This window comes from Salmo trutta, chromosome 12 (genome assembly GCF_901001165.1).
Source record: "Salmo trutta chromosome 12, fSalTru1.1, whole genome shotgun sequence".
Lineage (NCBI taxonomy): Eukaryota > Metazoa > Chordata > Actinopteri > Salmoniformes > Salmonidae > Salmo > Salmo trutta.
Window position 1 is genome coordinate 90292788 of NC_042968.1, and position 14697 is coordinate 90307484.

The following is a 14697-nucleotide window of genomic DNA, read 5'->3' on the forward strand; positions in this document are numbered from 1 at the left end:
CTCTCTGTCTCTCTCTCTCTCTCTCTCTCTCTCTCTCTGTCTCTCTCTGTCTCTCTCTCTCTGTCTCTCTCGCTCTCTCTCTCTCTCTGTCTCTTTCTTTCTCTCTCTCTCTCTCCCTCTCTGTCTCTCTCGCTCTCTCTCTCTCTGTATGCTGCTCATCCTAAAGTCATGATCAACGACACTGCAAAACTAATTGGAATTCTATTGCTCTTATAGAAGTAATAACCTACTATGAATACATGAATGGATGAACCTAGTATAGAGTGAATAGGTATGGTTGGGTAGGCTGAGTTTGATCGGCACGGCCACCTGTTCCATACCATTCTGTTTTCAGAATAATGAAAACGTTTCAGAACATTATTTTTCCACTTATCAATATCTGTCTCTCTATGTCTTTTAATGTTGATGTCTGAAATGCACAACATAACAACTTCATATACTATTATTCTACTCCAGGTTGTAGGAGAGGTGACGAGGTAAAAATCTGTCATTCTGCCCCTGAACAAGGCAGTTAACCCACTTGTTCCCCGGTGGGCCGTCATTGTAAATAAGAATTTGTTCTTAACTGACTTGCCTAGTTAAATAAAGGTTAAATAAAGGTTAAATTAAAAAATGAAAGGGTTTGGCAGTGTTGGCTGTAACACTTTAATTTCAACAGTAAAATACCTTAAATGTGTACCATAGAATTAATGTTGTAGATTGCATTGCATTATGGGTAAAATGTGGAAACAAATATGGCTATTAACTGTAATTGGAAGCCTCCTGTAAAAATGTCTCTAAAATGCTGTATTTCTTTACAGTAATTGCTTATGCCTACTGTAGATTAAAATGTTCAGGCTGTCGGGTGAGCCACATGAATCTCAGACTATTTCAGCAAAAAACAATAAGAAAAAAATCGCCAAGATAATAATTATGGTAATGATTACACTCCACAAGTTTCCCTTGTAAATGTACATTTTCAGCTAAATAATGTCATTTTGATTTACAAAAGGGATGCAGTAAAACATTTTACAGTAACTAAATAAACCTATTTTTACAGTAATTGTCATGAATGAATGGATTAATCATTTAAATTAATTTAGGGGAGGCGGGGCTTCTGTTTTACATTATTTTACTGTAATTGCATGGGATTGGTGCAAGCAGGTTGGCTGTTAAGTAATGTGTGTTCATATTGCAGTGTATGAAACATATATGTATATGTAGAGTGGTGAGGACGAGGACAATTCCGTGGTCCCTTTGTCTCCGGAGGTAATTTAGCCATTCATTGTAGCCATTGGCATCCTGTAGAGTTTCTATTTTCATTGCGTTTTCTCTTGTCAATTAACTCATAACATTCCTGGATTACTCATTATACTAATAAAGTCAGATTTAATCAACAAATAAGAAGGTTAAAGGTACAGGAATGTACATACACTATATATACAAAAGTATATGGACACCCCTTCAAATTAGTGGATTCCGCTTTTTCAGCCACACCCGCTGCTGACAGGTGCATAAAATCAAGTACACAGCCAGGCAATCTCCATAGACAAACATTGTCAGTAGAAAATCTCAGTGTCTCTCAACGTGAAACTGTCATAGGATGCCACCTTTCCAACAAGTCAGTTAGTCAAATTTCTGCCCTGCTAGAGCTTCCCCGGTCAACTGTAAGTGTTGTTATTGTGAAGTGGAAACATCTAGGAGCAACAACGTCACAGCCGCAAAATGGTAGGCTACACAAGCTGGGGCTGTTTTTCATGGTTCGGGTTTGGCCCCTTAATTCCAGTGACGGAATCTTAACACTACAGCATACAATGACATTTTAGACGATTCTGTGCTCCCAACTTTGTGGCAACAGTTTGGGCAAGGCCCTTTCCTGTTTCAGCATGACAATGCCCCCGTACACAAAGCGAGGTCCATACAGAAATGATTCTTCAAGATTGGTGTGGAAGATCTTGACTGGCTTGCACAGAGCCCTGACCTCAACCCCATCGAACACCTTTGGGATGAATTGGAACACCGACTGTGAGCCAGGCCTAATCGCCCAACATCAGTGCCCGACCTCACTAATGCTCTAGAGGCTGAATGGAAGCAAGTCCCTGCAGCAATGTTCCAACATCTAGTGGAAAGCCTTCCAGAAGAGTGGAGGCTGTTATAGCAGCAATGTTCCAACATCTAGTGGAAAGCCTTCCCAGAAGAGTGGAGGCTGTTATAGCAGCAATGTTCCAACATCTAGTGGAAAGCCTTCCCAGAAGAGTGGAGGCTGTTATAGCAGCAATGTTCCAACATCTAGTGGAAAGCCTTCCCAGAAGAGTGGAGGCTGTTATAGCAGCAATGTTCCAACATCTAGTGGAAAGCCTTCCCAGAAGAGTGGAGGCTGTTATAGCAGCAATGTTCCAACATCTAGTGGAAAGCCTTCCCAGAAGAGTTGAGGCTGTTATAGCAGCAAAAGGGGGGACCAGCTCCATATTAATGTCCATGATTTTGGAATGAGATGTTCAATGAGCAGGTGTCCACATACTTTTGGTCATGTAGTGTTTCTGGCTGTTTTGGCAAAGTCACTACATATCCCATCCCAAACGACTAGACACGCCCAGCAACGCCGGCAGATCTCAAAACTGAACTCGGAGCCATAACACTTGGGCTCCTGTGTATCACAGCGGTCTAAGGCACTGCATCTCAGTGCTAGAGGAGTCACTACAGACCCCGGTTCCATTCCAGGCTGTATCACAGCGGTCTAAGGCACTGCATCTCAGTGCTAGAGGAGTAACTACAGACCCTGGTTCCATTCCAGGCTGTATCACAGCGGTCTAAGGCACTGCATCTCAGTGCTAGAGGAGTCACTACAGACCCCGGTTCGATCCTCTGCTGTATCACAACCGGCTGTGATTGGGAGTCCCGTAGGGGCGGTTCACAATTGGTCCAGTGTCAACCGGGTTTGGCCATCATAGTAAATAAGAATTTGTTCTTGTTTAACTGGGTTGTCTACTTAAATAAAAACATATATAAAATAATTTGCCACTGTTGTCTTACGACATTAATTAGTAATGACTATTCAATAAATCAATAAAACAACATATTTTCATGCCTCTTTCAAGCGAATTTCTTAGTTACATGATTGTATAACTAGCAAATGGGTTTGGAAGTTGAGGGTGGAGTATTTATGAAGTTAGGCAATGAGGACAGAAAACGAGCACAGTTCATCTAGCCAGCTAGTTTTGCCAAGGAAAACCGGGGACAGGATATAGCTCGGCGCACAAGCGAACTGGGCTAATTCAGGACAGATTGTAGTTTTTATGTCTGGATATCAGGAGCTGTCGGCAAACCATTTGATTAAACAATTCAGACACTGAAACAAATACATCATATTTAAGAGGAGAACAAATCGATATAAATGCCAAAGAAATCAGCTGTGACTTTCAATATTAAAACCAAGCTTAAAACGACGTTTGAGTGAAGCTGAATCCAGGAGATAAAGCCGGTACTGCTCAGCGCTGTATGTATATGGTGTACAGGTGACTGCCAACATAACGCGTCTTAACGGGGCGTTGGGCCACCAGCAACCACAACAGCTTCAATGCGCCTGGTTATATATTCTACAAGTGTCTGGAATGATTGGTTTAGTCTAGTCAGTGTCTTTCTCTGCCTAGTTTGAATCTTAAATAGCCTAGTTTCTATGCAAAAGAGGGATCAGAAATATTTGATACTGGGATGATAGAAACAGACATTCACTGCGTGCTTAGCGCTTCTCCGTGAGCGGGTTGGATGTAGGTACCTTGAATCACGACCCACTCTGCACAGACGTCAATTAAACGTATATATTCCACGTTGGTTCAACGTCATTTGATTTCATTGAAATTGAGTGTGAACAACATTGATTCAACCAGTGTGACAGGTCTCCTGACTACTTCTCCACACTATGCTCTGGTCACGATCCATCACAGTCCCGATAAATATGGTTGGAGAGGATCCTTCTCGAAATGGGAAGTATTGTTAAGTTCCACAGCAGTTGCTGTAAACTGTGAACATGTCAAACTTGTAGACTGACTGTCGCCAGTCGGGCTTGCGTCATTAACGGACCAGGCACGGCACTCAGACAATACGGGTTGTATACATCCGCAATGAACAGCAGTCCGAGGGAGGCTCTAGGATACTGATGCAAATGGATAACTAGTATCACATGTTTAGAGAAATGTTTCAGCTTGAAGTTGAGAGTAAATAAATACATAAATGAAGCGATAGCTTCTAAGGCGTTTTTTTGTGGGACATTATTGTTTATAACCTATTATAAACAAATCACAGGTGGGTTTGTTTCAATGTTTTCTTTATATATTAGGACTCAATAACCTAACATTATGTCGTCACAGTCAGACTTCTTGGACTAAGGCTCAATAAACAACATCATTGTAACAACCAAATATGATGTACTATAGGCTATTAGTATTAGAGGAGGCAGGTAGCCTAGTGGTTAGAGTGTAGAAGCGGGAAGTAGCCTAGTGGTTAGAGTGTAGAAGCGGCAGGTAGCCTAGTGGTTAGAGTGTAGAGGTGGCAGGTAGCCTAGTGGTTAGAGTGTAGAGGTGGCAGGTAGTCTAGTGGTTAGAGTGTAGAGGTGGCAGGTAGCCTAGTGGTTAGAGTGTAGAGGTGGTAGGTAGTCTAGTGGTTAGAGTGTAGAGGTGGCAGGTAGCCTAGTGGTTAGAGTGTAGAGGTGGCAGGTAGTCTAGTGGTTAGAGTGTAGAGGCGGCAGGTAGCCTAGTGGTTAGAGAGTAGAGGAGGTAGGTAGCCTAGTGGTTAGAGTGTAGAGGTGGCAGGTAGTCTAGTGGTTAGAGTGTAGAGGCGGCAGGTAGTCTAGTGGTTAGAGTGTAGAGGTGGCAGGTAGTCTAGTGGTTAGAGTGTAGAGGTGGCAGGTAGTCTAGTGGTTAGAGTGTAGAGGTGGCAGGTAGTCTAGTGGTTAGAGTGTAGAGGTGGCAGGTAGCCTAGTGGTTAGAGCGTAGAGGTGGCAGGTAGCCTAGTGGTTAGAGTGTAGAAGCGGCAGGTAGCCTAGTTGTTAGAGTGTAGAGGTGGCAGGTAGCCTAGTGGTTAGAGTGTAGAAGCGGCAGGTAGCCTAGTGGTTAGAGTGTAGAGGTGGCAGGTAGCCTAGTGGTTAGAGTGTAGAGGCGGCAGGGAGCCTAGTGGTTAGAGTGTAGAGGAGGCAGGTAGCCTAGTGGTTAGAGTGTAGAGGTGGCAGGTAGCCTAGTGGTTAGAGTGTAGAAGCGGCAGGTAGCCTAGTGGTTAGAGTGTAGAGGTGGCAGGTAGCCTAGTGGTTAGAGTGTAGAAGCGGCAGGTAGCCTAGTGGTTAGAGTGTAGAGGTGGCAGGTAGCCTAGTGGTTAGAGTGTAGAGGTGGCAGGTAACCTAGTGGTTAGAGTGTAGGGGGGCAGGTAGCCTAGTGGTTAGAGTGTGTGTGTGTGGGGGGGGGGGGGGGCAGGTAGCCTAGTGGTTAGAGTGTAGAGGTGGCAGGTAGCCTAGTGGTTAGAGCGTAGAGGTGGCAGGTAGCCTAGTGGTTAGAGTGTAGAAGCGGCAGGTAGCCTAGTTGTTAGAGTGTAGAGGTGGCAGGTAGCCTAGTGGTTAGAGTGTAGAAGCGGCAGGTAGCCTAGTGGTTAGAGTGTAGAGGTGGCAGGTAGCCTAGTGGTTAGAGTGTAGAAGCGGCAGGTAGCCTAGTGGTTAGAGTGTAGAGGTGGCAGGTAGCCTAGTGGTTAGAGTGTAGAAGCGGCAGGTAGCCTAGTGGTTAGAGAGTAGAAGCGGCAGGTAGCCTAGTGGTTAGAGTGTAGAGGTGGCAGGTAGCCTAGTGGTTAGAGTGTAGAAGCGGCAGGTAGCCTAGTGGTTAGAGTGTAGAGGTGGCAGGTAGCCTAGTGGTTAGAGTGTAGAAGTGGCAGGTAGCCTAGTGGTTAGAGTGTAGAAGCGGCAGGTAGCCTAGTGGTTAGAGTGTAGAAGCGGCAGGTAGCCTAGTGGTTAGAGTGTAGAAGCGGCAGGTAGCCTAGTGGTTAGAGTGTAGAAGCGGCAGGCACCCTAGTGGTTAGAGTGTAGAGGTGGCAGGTAGTCTAGTGGTTAGAGTGTAGAGGTGGCAGGTAGTCTAGTGGTTAGAGTGTAGAGGTGGCAGGTAGCCTAGTGGTTAGAGTGTAGAAGCGGCAGGTAGCCTAGTGGTTAGAGTGTAGAGGTGGCAGGTAGCCTAGTGGTTAGAGTGTAGAGGCGGCAGGTAGCTTAGTGGTTAGAGTGTAGAAGCGGCAGGTAGCCTAGTGGTTAGAGTGTAGAAGCGGCAGGTAGCCTAGTGGTTAGAGTGTAGAAGCGGCAGGTAGCCTAGTGGTTAGAGTGTAGAAGCGGCAGGTAGCCTAGTGGTTAGAGTGTAGAAGCGGCAGGTACCCTAGTGGTTAGAGTGTAGAGGTGGCAGGTAGCCTAGTGGTTAGAGTGTAGAGGCGGCAGGGAGCCTAGTGGTTAGAGTGTAGAGGAGGCAGGTAGCCTAGTGGTTAGAGTGTAGAGGTGGCAGGTAGCCTAGTGGTTAGAGTGTAGAAGCGGCAGGTAGCCTAGTGGTTAGAGTGTAGAGGTGGCAGGTAGCCTAGTGGTTAGAGTGTAGAAGCGGCAGGTAGCCTAGTGGTTAGAGTGTAGAGGTGGCAGGTAGCCTAGTGGTTAGAGTGTAGAGGTGGCAGGTAACCTAGTGGTTAGAGTGTAGGGGGGCAGGTAGCCTAGTGGTTAGAGTGTGTGTGTGTGGGGGGGGGGGGGGGGCAGGTAGCCTAGTGGTTAGAGTGTAGAGGTGGCAGGTAGCCTAGTGGTTAGAGTGTAGAGGCGGCAGGGAGCCTAGTGGTTAGAGTGTAGAGGTGGCAGGTAGCCTAGTGGTTAGAGTGTAGAGGTGGCAGGTAGCCTAGTGGTTAGAGTGTAGAAGCGGCAGGTAGCCTAGTGGTTAGAGTGTAGAGGTGGCAGGTAGCCTAGTGGTTAGAGTGTAGAAGCGGCAGGTAGCCTAGTGGTTAGAGAGTAGAAGTGGCAGGTAGCCTAGTGGTTAGAGTGTAGAAGCGGCAGGTAGCCTAGTGGTTAAAGTGTAGAAGCGGCAGGTAGCCTAGTGGTTAGAGTGTAGAAGCGGCAGGTAGCCTAGTGGTTAGAGTGTAGAAGCGGCAGGTAGCCTAGTGGTTAGAGTGTAGAAGCGGCAGGTACCCTAGTGGTTAGAGTGTAGAGGCGGCAGGGTAGCCTAGTGGTTAGAGTGTAGGGGGGCAGGTAGCCTAGTGGTTAGTGTGTGTGTGTGGGGGGGGGGGGGGGCAGGTAGCCTAGTGGTTAGAGTGTAGAAGCGGCAGGTAGCCTAGTGGTTAGTGTGTGTGTGTGGGGGGGGGGGCGGCAGGTAGCCTAGTGGTTAGAGTGTAGAAGCGGCAGGTAGCCTAGTGGTTAGAGTGTAGAGGCGGCAGGTAGCCTAGTGGTTAGAGTGTAGAGGTGGCAGGTAGCCTAGTGGTTAGAGTGTAGGGGGGCAGGTAGCCTAGTGGTTAGTGTGTGTGTGTGGGGGGGGGGGGGGGGGCAGGTAGCCTAGTGGTTAGAGTGTAGAGGTGGCAGGTAGTCTAGTGGTTAGAGTGTAGAATTTTGTTGTGTATCAATTCAACTTATAGGTGGTAGTAGTGACCAAACAATTAAATGTGTATGAGAGACAGATTGGAGTGACAGTAAGACGTTTGTCTGTTTTGCCCTGTAGTCACTGCAATATATCTGGTTAATATACAGAATATTTGATCAATAAATACACATTTCATATATATATATATATATATATATATATATAAGTTTGGACACCTACTCATTCAAGGGTTTTTCTTTATTTTTAATATAATAATAAAACAAAACTGTGAAATAACACATGGAATCATGTAGTAACCAAAAAAGTGTTAACAAATCAAAATATATGATATATTTCAGATTCTTCAAAGTAGCCACCTTTTGCCTTGATGACAGCTTTGCACACTATTGGTATTCTCTCAACCAGCTTCACCTGGAATGCTTTTCCAACAGTTTTGAAGGAGTTCCCACATATGCTGAGCACTTGTTGGATGATTTTCTTTCACTCTGTGGTCCAACTCATCCCAAACCATCTCAATTGGGTTGAGCTCAGGTGATTGTGGAGGCCAGGTCATCTGATGGATCCCTCCATCACTCTCCTTGGTCAAATAGCCCTTACACAGCTTGGAGGTGTGTTGGGTCATTGTCCTGTTGAAAAACAGATGATAGTCCCACTGAGCGCAAACCAGATGGGATGGCGTATCGCTGCAGAATGCTGTGGTAGCCATGCTGGTTAAGTGTGCCTTGAATTATAAATAAATCACTGACAGTGTCACCAGCAAGGCACCATCACACCTCCTCCTCCATGCTTCACGGTGGGAACCACACATGCAGAGATAATCCGTTCACCTACTCCCGTGTCTCACAAAGACATGGCTGTTGGAACCAAAAATCTCAAATTTTGGACAGGTTATTGTGAGTTTTTAATTTTTAATTTTGACCCCCTCAAAGATTTCAGTTTGTTTTTCAATTGAATTGTTCACATTATAGGTCACATTAAAGGTGGAAAAAGTTCTGACATGATTTATCTTTGTCTCATTATTTTACATCACAAAAACCTGCCATTTTAACAGGGGTGTGTAGACTTTTTAAATCCACTGTAGAAGGACTATTTGGAAAAATGACTTCCAGACTGGGAGCTGCAGCAGAACCAGATGGAGAGAGAGTGGAGGGGGAGGGAGAGGAGGAGAGAGGAGGGGAGGGGGGAGAGAGGAGGGGGAGGGAGAGGAGGGGGCAAAAGAGAGGGAGAGAGGGGAGAGGGATAGAAGGAGGGGAGTTGAGAGAGAGAGGGAGAGAGAGGGGAGAGAGACATACAGACAACCAGGAGGACAAACAGGAAGTGCAGGGAGAGACATACAGACAACCAGCAGGACAAACAGGAAGTGCAGGGAGAGACATACAGACAACCAGCAGGACAAACAGGAAGTACAGGGAGAGATATACAGACAACCAGCAGGACAAACAGGAAGTGCAGGGAGAGACACAGACAAGCAGCAGGACAAACAGGATGGGCTGTCCGGGGCTCAAGGAGGCAACTCGTAGCTACATCCACATTATTAGCCCGATGCCAAACCTCAGCCTCGCACTACAACCCAGTAAATTACCCAGAGACTTCATTTAGTCAGACCGCAAGAACTCTCTCTGTGTGCTTGTGTCGCAAACGGCACCCCATTCCCTATATTGTGCACTACTTTTGACCAGGGACCTTACGGCTCTGATCACAAGTAATGCACTAGATGATGGGGTGTCATTTGGGATGTTTTCTCTGTTAAGTGGAGGAGATGTTTCAAAACAAGTGCCCCTCACAGGACCTATCAGTCAGAAACAAAACAATAGAAAAGTACAAAGGAATGTATGGGAACCAGAGTTAATCTGGGTTTCTTTGGGAACAAAAGTTAATGTGTTTCTATTGGAACCAGAGTTAATCTGGGTTTCTATGGGAACAGAAGTTAATGTGTTTCTATTGGAACCAGAGTTAATCTGGGTTTCTATGGGAACAGAAGTTAATGTGTTTCTATTGGAACCAGAGTTAATCTGGGTTTCTATGGGAACAGAAGTTAATGTGTTTCTATTGGAACCAGAGTTAATCTGGGTTTCTATGGGAACAGAAGTTAATGTGTTTCTATTGGAACCAGAGTTAATCTGGGTTTCTATGGGAACAGAAGTTAATGTGTTTCTATTGGAACCAGAGTTAATCTGGGTTTCTATGGGAACAAAAGTTAATGTGTTTCTATTGGAACCAGAGTTAATGTCACAGGCGTCATAATGAGCAGACCAAGGCGCAGCGTCTAAAGTGCTCATATTTCTGAAACAAAAATAACAAAACGACAGCCAACAGTTCCGTCAGGTACATGAACAACTAAACGGAAAACAACTACCCACAAACCCCAAAGGAAAAACAGGCTGCCTAAGTATGGCATCCAATCAGAGACAACGATAGACACCTGCCTCTGATTGGAAACCATACCTGGCCAAAACATAGAAAACAAAACATAGAAATAGAAATCTAGAAAAAGCCCACATATAAACAGAAAACCAAAAACCACCCAAAACAACCACCTGTCACGCCCTGACCGCTCTACTATGGAAAATGACCTCTTACAAGGGTCAGGACGTGACAGTTAATATGGGTTTCTATGAGAACCAGAGGTAATATGGGTTCCTGTGGGAACCAGCGTTAATATGGGTTGCTATGGGAACCAGAGTTAATATGGGTTGCTATGGGGACCAGAGTTAATATGGGTTGCTATGGGAACCAGAGTTAATATGGGTTGCTATGGGAACCAGAGTTAATATGGGTTGCTATGGGAACCAGAGTTAATATGGGTTGCTATGGGTTACAGTTTTAGACAATTGCTTAGACATGATTTCTGAAACTATGGCTCCTTTTCTCTAGACTCTACACACAAAACCCCAAAACACAACACGTCACACAGCTCTTGCAAAACCAAACACTTCATTCATTGTGTTTTTGCATTAAAACTCTACACATCAAATGATTAGCTCTTATACATGCCAACTACACACGGATGTGACACATGTAAAACACTACTATCTTGTGTCTTTTGCATGTTCAGTGGAGTCCACGGCAGTTTATCATAGCTCTCACACGTACATGTATGTGCACAAATATATACAGTATGTATGCATAGTCAGTATATATTTACACTATAAACAGAAATGCAAAGTGGGAAAAAAATACAATCTCTTTCTTTCTCTATACATTGTATTTTCATCCAGATTTCTGGATGAACAGTAACATACAAAACAAATACAGTAGAAGATACACAAATAGGCTTGTTACTATAAAGAAAAAAAACAATTAGGGTGCATCCTGTCTTCTATTTTGCGTCTGGCCACAGCACAAGCACAAGCGATGTTCTCTCTGGCTAAACAGCGGGGGAAGTAGCGTCTGGAGTGGCGTATCCAGCCCCGGCATGCCCCCTCGTCTTCGTCACCACAGGCCTCCTCCATCGCCTGGAGAAGGGGGTATGCATTGGTGGGGTTAGCGATTGTATACCTTCCAACGCCACGCCGAAAATAACTCTTCTATTGGGTTCTCTAAACCCAATAGAAGAGTTATTTTCGGCGTGGCGTTGGAAGGTATACAATCGCTAACCCCCCGCAGGTTGAGCATCAAAACTTGCGGATGATCAATGAACCAATTGCGAACCAGAGCAGACCGTTGGAAACTTACGTTGTCCCAGATGACAACAAACCTGTTCTGCTCTGGCCCATTTCTCTGGTCATTGGGAATGAGGATATTATGCAGGGTGTCAAGGAAGGTGATAATGTGGGCGGTATTGTAAGGACCAAGAGTGGCATGATAATGAAGGACACCGTTATGACTAATGGCTGCACACATTGTGATGTTGCCACCACACTGTCCAGGGACATTGACGATGGCGCGGTGTCCTATGAGGTTTCTTCCCCTGTGTCTTGCTTTGGCTAGCTTAAAACCGACCTCGTCAACGTACACGAAATCATGATACTCTGCAGCAGCATCTAGTTTCATAACTCTCTGAAACAGACAAGACATTATTCTATGACAGTATGAATAGACACAGAGCAGTCAATATGTAGCGCAATACACTGGAATACAGCACCAATGGCAGGATAGTATAGCTGACTTGTACATTTTCATAGCGAAGTTGTTTCTCTCTGTCAGAACTGTAGAGCTGCTTCATACGAATCACCACATTCATATTACTGAACGTTGTGTTGTCAGTGACGATGTGGTGTTGTCAGTGACGATGTGGTGTTGTCAGTGACGATGTGGTGTTGTCAGTGACGATGTGATGTTGTCAGTGACGATGTGGTGTTGTCAGTGACGATGTGGTGTTGTCAGTGACGATGTGCTGTTGTCAGTGACGATGTGGTGTTGTCAGTGACGATGTGGTGTTGCAGTCGTCGTGAAGATATGCTGTTGTTTGAAATGACCACATTCACTCTGTGTTGTTCCTGCTCTGCTTGTGAACAGCCGGTTTCTGCTTCTATTGAAGGGTCGTCTAGCAATTCTGCAAAAACATGACGTGAATGGTTATTGTGCCAGATATCTCTCAGTATGAAATGTTACCATAGTGTTCTAAGTGCTGCAGTACAGTAGGATGGTATAGAGGGTAGGTTTACTAACCTGTTCTGATTTCGAAATGTCCAGATGACTCTTGCTGCGGTGTAGCGGCTCAAGTTAGGTTGGACCCTCTGCCCAGCCTCCCTGAAGTTAGGTTGAACCATCTGCCCAGTCTCCTTGAAGTTAGGTTGGACCCTCTGCCCAGTCTCCCTGGAGTTAGGTTGGACCCTCTGCCCAGGCTCCCTGAAGTTAGGTTGGACCCTCTGCCCAGTCTCCCTGAAGTTAGGTTGAACCCTCTGCCCAGGCTCCCTGAAGTTAGGTTGGACCCTCTGCCCAGTCTCCCTGAAGTTAGGTTGGACCCTCTGCCCAGTCTCCCTCAAGTTAGGTTGGACCATCTGCCCAGTCTCCCTGAAGTTAGGTTGGACCCTCTGCCCAGCCTCCATGAAGTTAGGTTGGACCCTCTGCCCAGTCTCTCTGAAGTTAGGTTGGACCCTCTGCCCAGTCTCCTTGAAGTTAGGTTGGACCCTCTGCCCAGTCTCCCTGAAGTTAGGTTGGACCCTCTGCCCAGGCTCCCTGAAGTTAGGTTGGACCCTCTGCCCAGGCTCCCTGAAGTTAGGTTGGACCCTCTGCCCAGCCTCCCTGAAGTTAGGTTGGACCCTCTGCCCAGTCTCCCTGAAGTTAGGTTGGACCCTCTGCCCAGTCTCCCTGAAGTTAGGTTGGACCCTCTGCCCAGGCTCCCTGAAGTTAGGTTGGACCCTCTGCCCAGTCTCCTTCAAGTTAGGTTGGAGCATCTGCCCAGGCTCCCTGAAGTTAGGTTGGACCCTCTGCCCAGTCTCCCTCAAGTTAGGTTGGAGCATCTGCCCAGTCTCCCTGAAGTTAGGTTGGACCATCTGCCCAGTCTCCCTGAAGTTAGGTTGGACCCTCTGCCCAGTCTCCCTGAAGTTAGGTTGGACCCTCTGCCCAGTCTCCCTGAAGTTAGGTTGGACCCTCTGCCCAGTGTCCCTCAAGTTAGGTTGGACCCTCTGCCCAGTCTCCCTGAAACTCAAACCACGGTTGACCACATGGTTCAACCAAAGTGGCCCAGATCTCATCGGTGATTGTTCTCGTTCCTCCTCTTCCTCGTCCCACTCCTCATCCCCCTCTTACTCTCATTCTTCTTCCTCTAACTCCACAATTTGCCTCAATTGTTGTCCAAACCAAGAAAGCCAACCTGAAGCCTATTTATAGTGCTCAAGCTCGGATTTCTAAGTGAAGATATTAGCTATTTACATTGACATTTAAGTTATTTAGCAGACGCGCTTATCCAGAGCAACTTACAAATTGGTGCATTCACCTTATGATATCCAGTGGAACAACCACTTTCCAATAGTACATCTATATATTTTAAGGGGGGGGGGGGTAGAAGGATTACTTTATCCTATCCTAGGTATCCTAGGTATTCCTTAAAGAGGTGGGGTTTCAGGTGTTTTCACACATGAGCACTGGGTGTAGGTAATCAGTAAATGAGTGTGGCTTTTTGAATGGCAGTGTTCCAAAACACAAGACCTATTTTGGGGTGATGTGTCTAATGTAGAGGACTGTGTTTAGTGTTTTGCAAAAAGTGTGTTTTACAATTGCAAACTGAGTGTAACGCAGATAATGTGCTTGCAGTTTTGCAGACTTGGTCTGAAGATTAAGTACATGTGTTAATGGTTTCACTGAGTGTTCCTCAAGTACCACTTTTAGTGTGTAAGCAATTGTAAAAATTGTAAAAAAAAACTACAAAAAAACGGTAATATGGGTTGGTATGGGAACCAGAGTTAATATGGGTTGCTATGGGAACCAGAGTTAATATGGGTTGGTATGGGAACCAGAGTTAATATGGGTTGCTATGGGAAGCAGAGTTAATATGGGTTGCTATGGGAACCAGAGTTAATATGGGTTGCTATGGGAACCAGAGTTAATATGGGTTGCTATAGGAACCAGAGTTAATATGGGTTGCTATGGGAACCAGAGTTAATATGGGTTGCTATAGGAACCAGAGTTAATACGGGTTGCTATAGGAACCAGAGTTAATACAGCTGAATGCATCAGCCAAATGTCTGTAATAATGTGGAAAGATCACTGAAAGAAGTGGTTTGCGCTTCCCAAATGGCACCCACTAGGCCCTTTATAGTGCACTACCTTTGACCAGGGCCCATAGTACTGTGGTAAAAAGCTAGTGCACTATATAGGGAATAGGATGGGTCCTGTGTGGCTCAGTTGGTAAAGCATGGTGTTTGGAACGCCAGGTTCGATTCCCACGGGGGACCAGTACGGAGAGAAAAAATTATGAAATGTATTCATTCACTACTGTAAGTCGCTCTGGATAAGAGCGTCTGCTAAATGACTAAAATGTAAAAATGTAACATGGGACACAATCTGAGAGAAGTGTTCTAAAGCACTCTAGGATGAAGTTCTTATCTAGGTGCAGGTCTAGGATCAGTATCCTCTCCCCCAATCCTAACCTCAACCGTTCAGACAGGGAAATGCTAAACTGACCCAAGATCAGTGTCTAGAGGAAACTCCACCCTACACCATTACAGGGTTGGTACCTCTCAGTAATCTC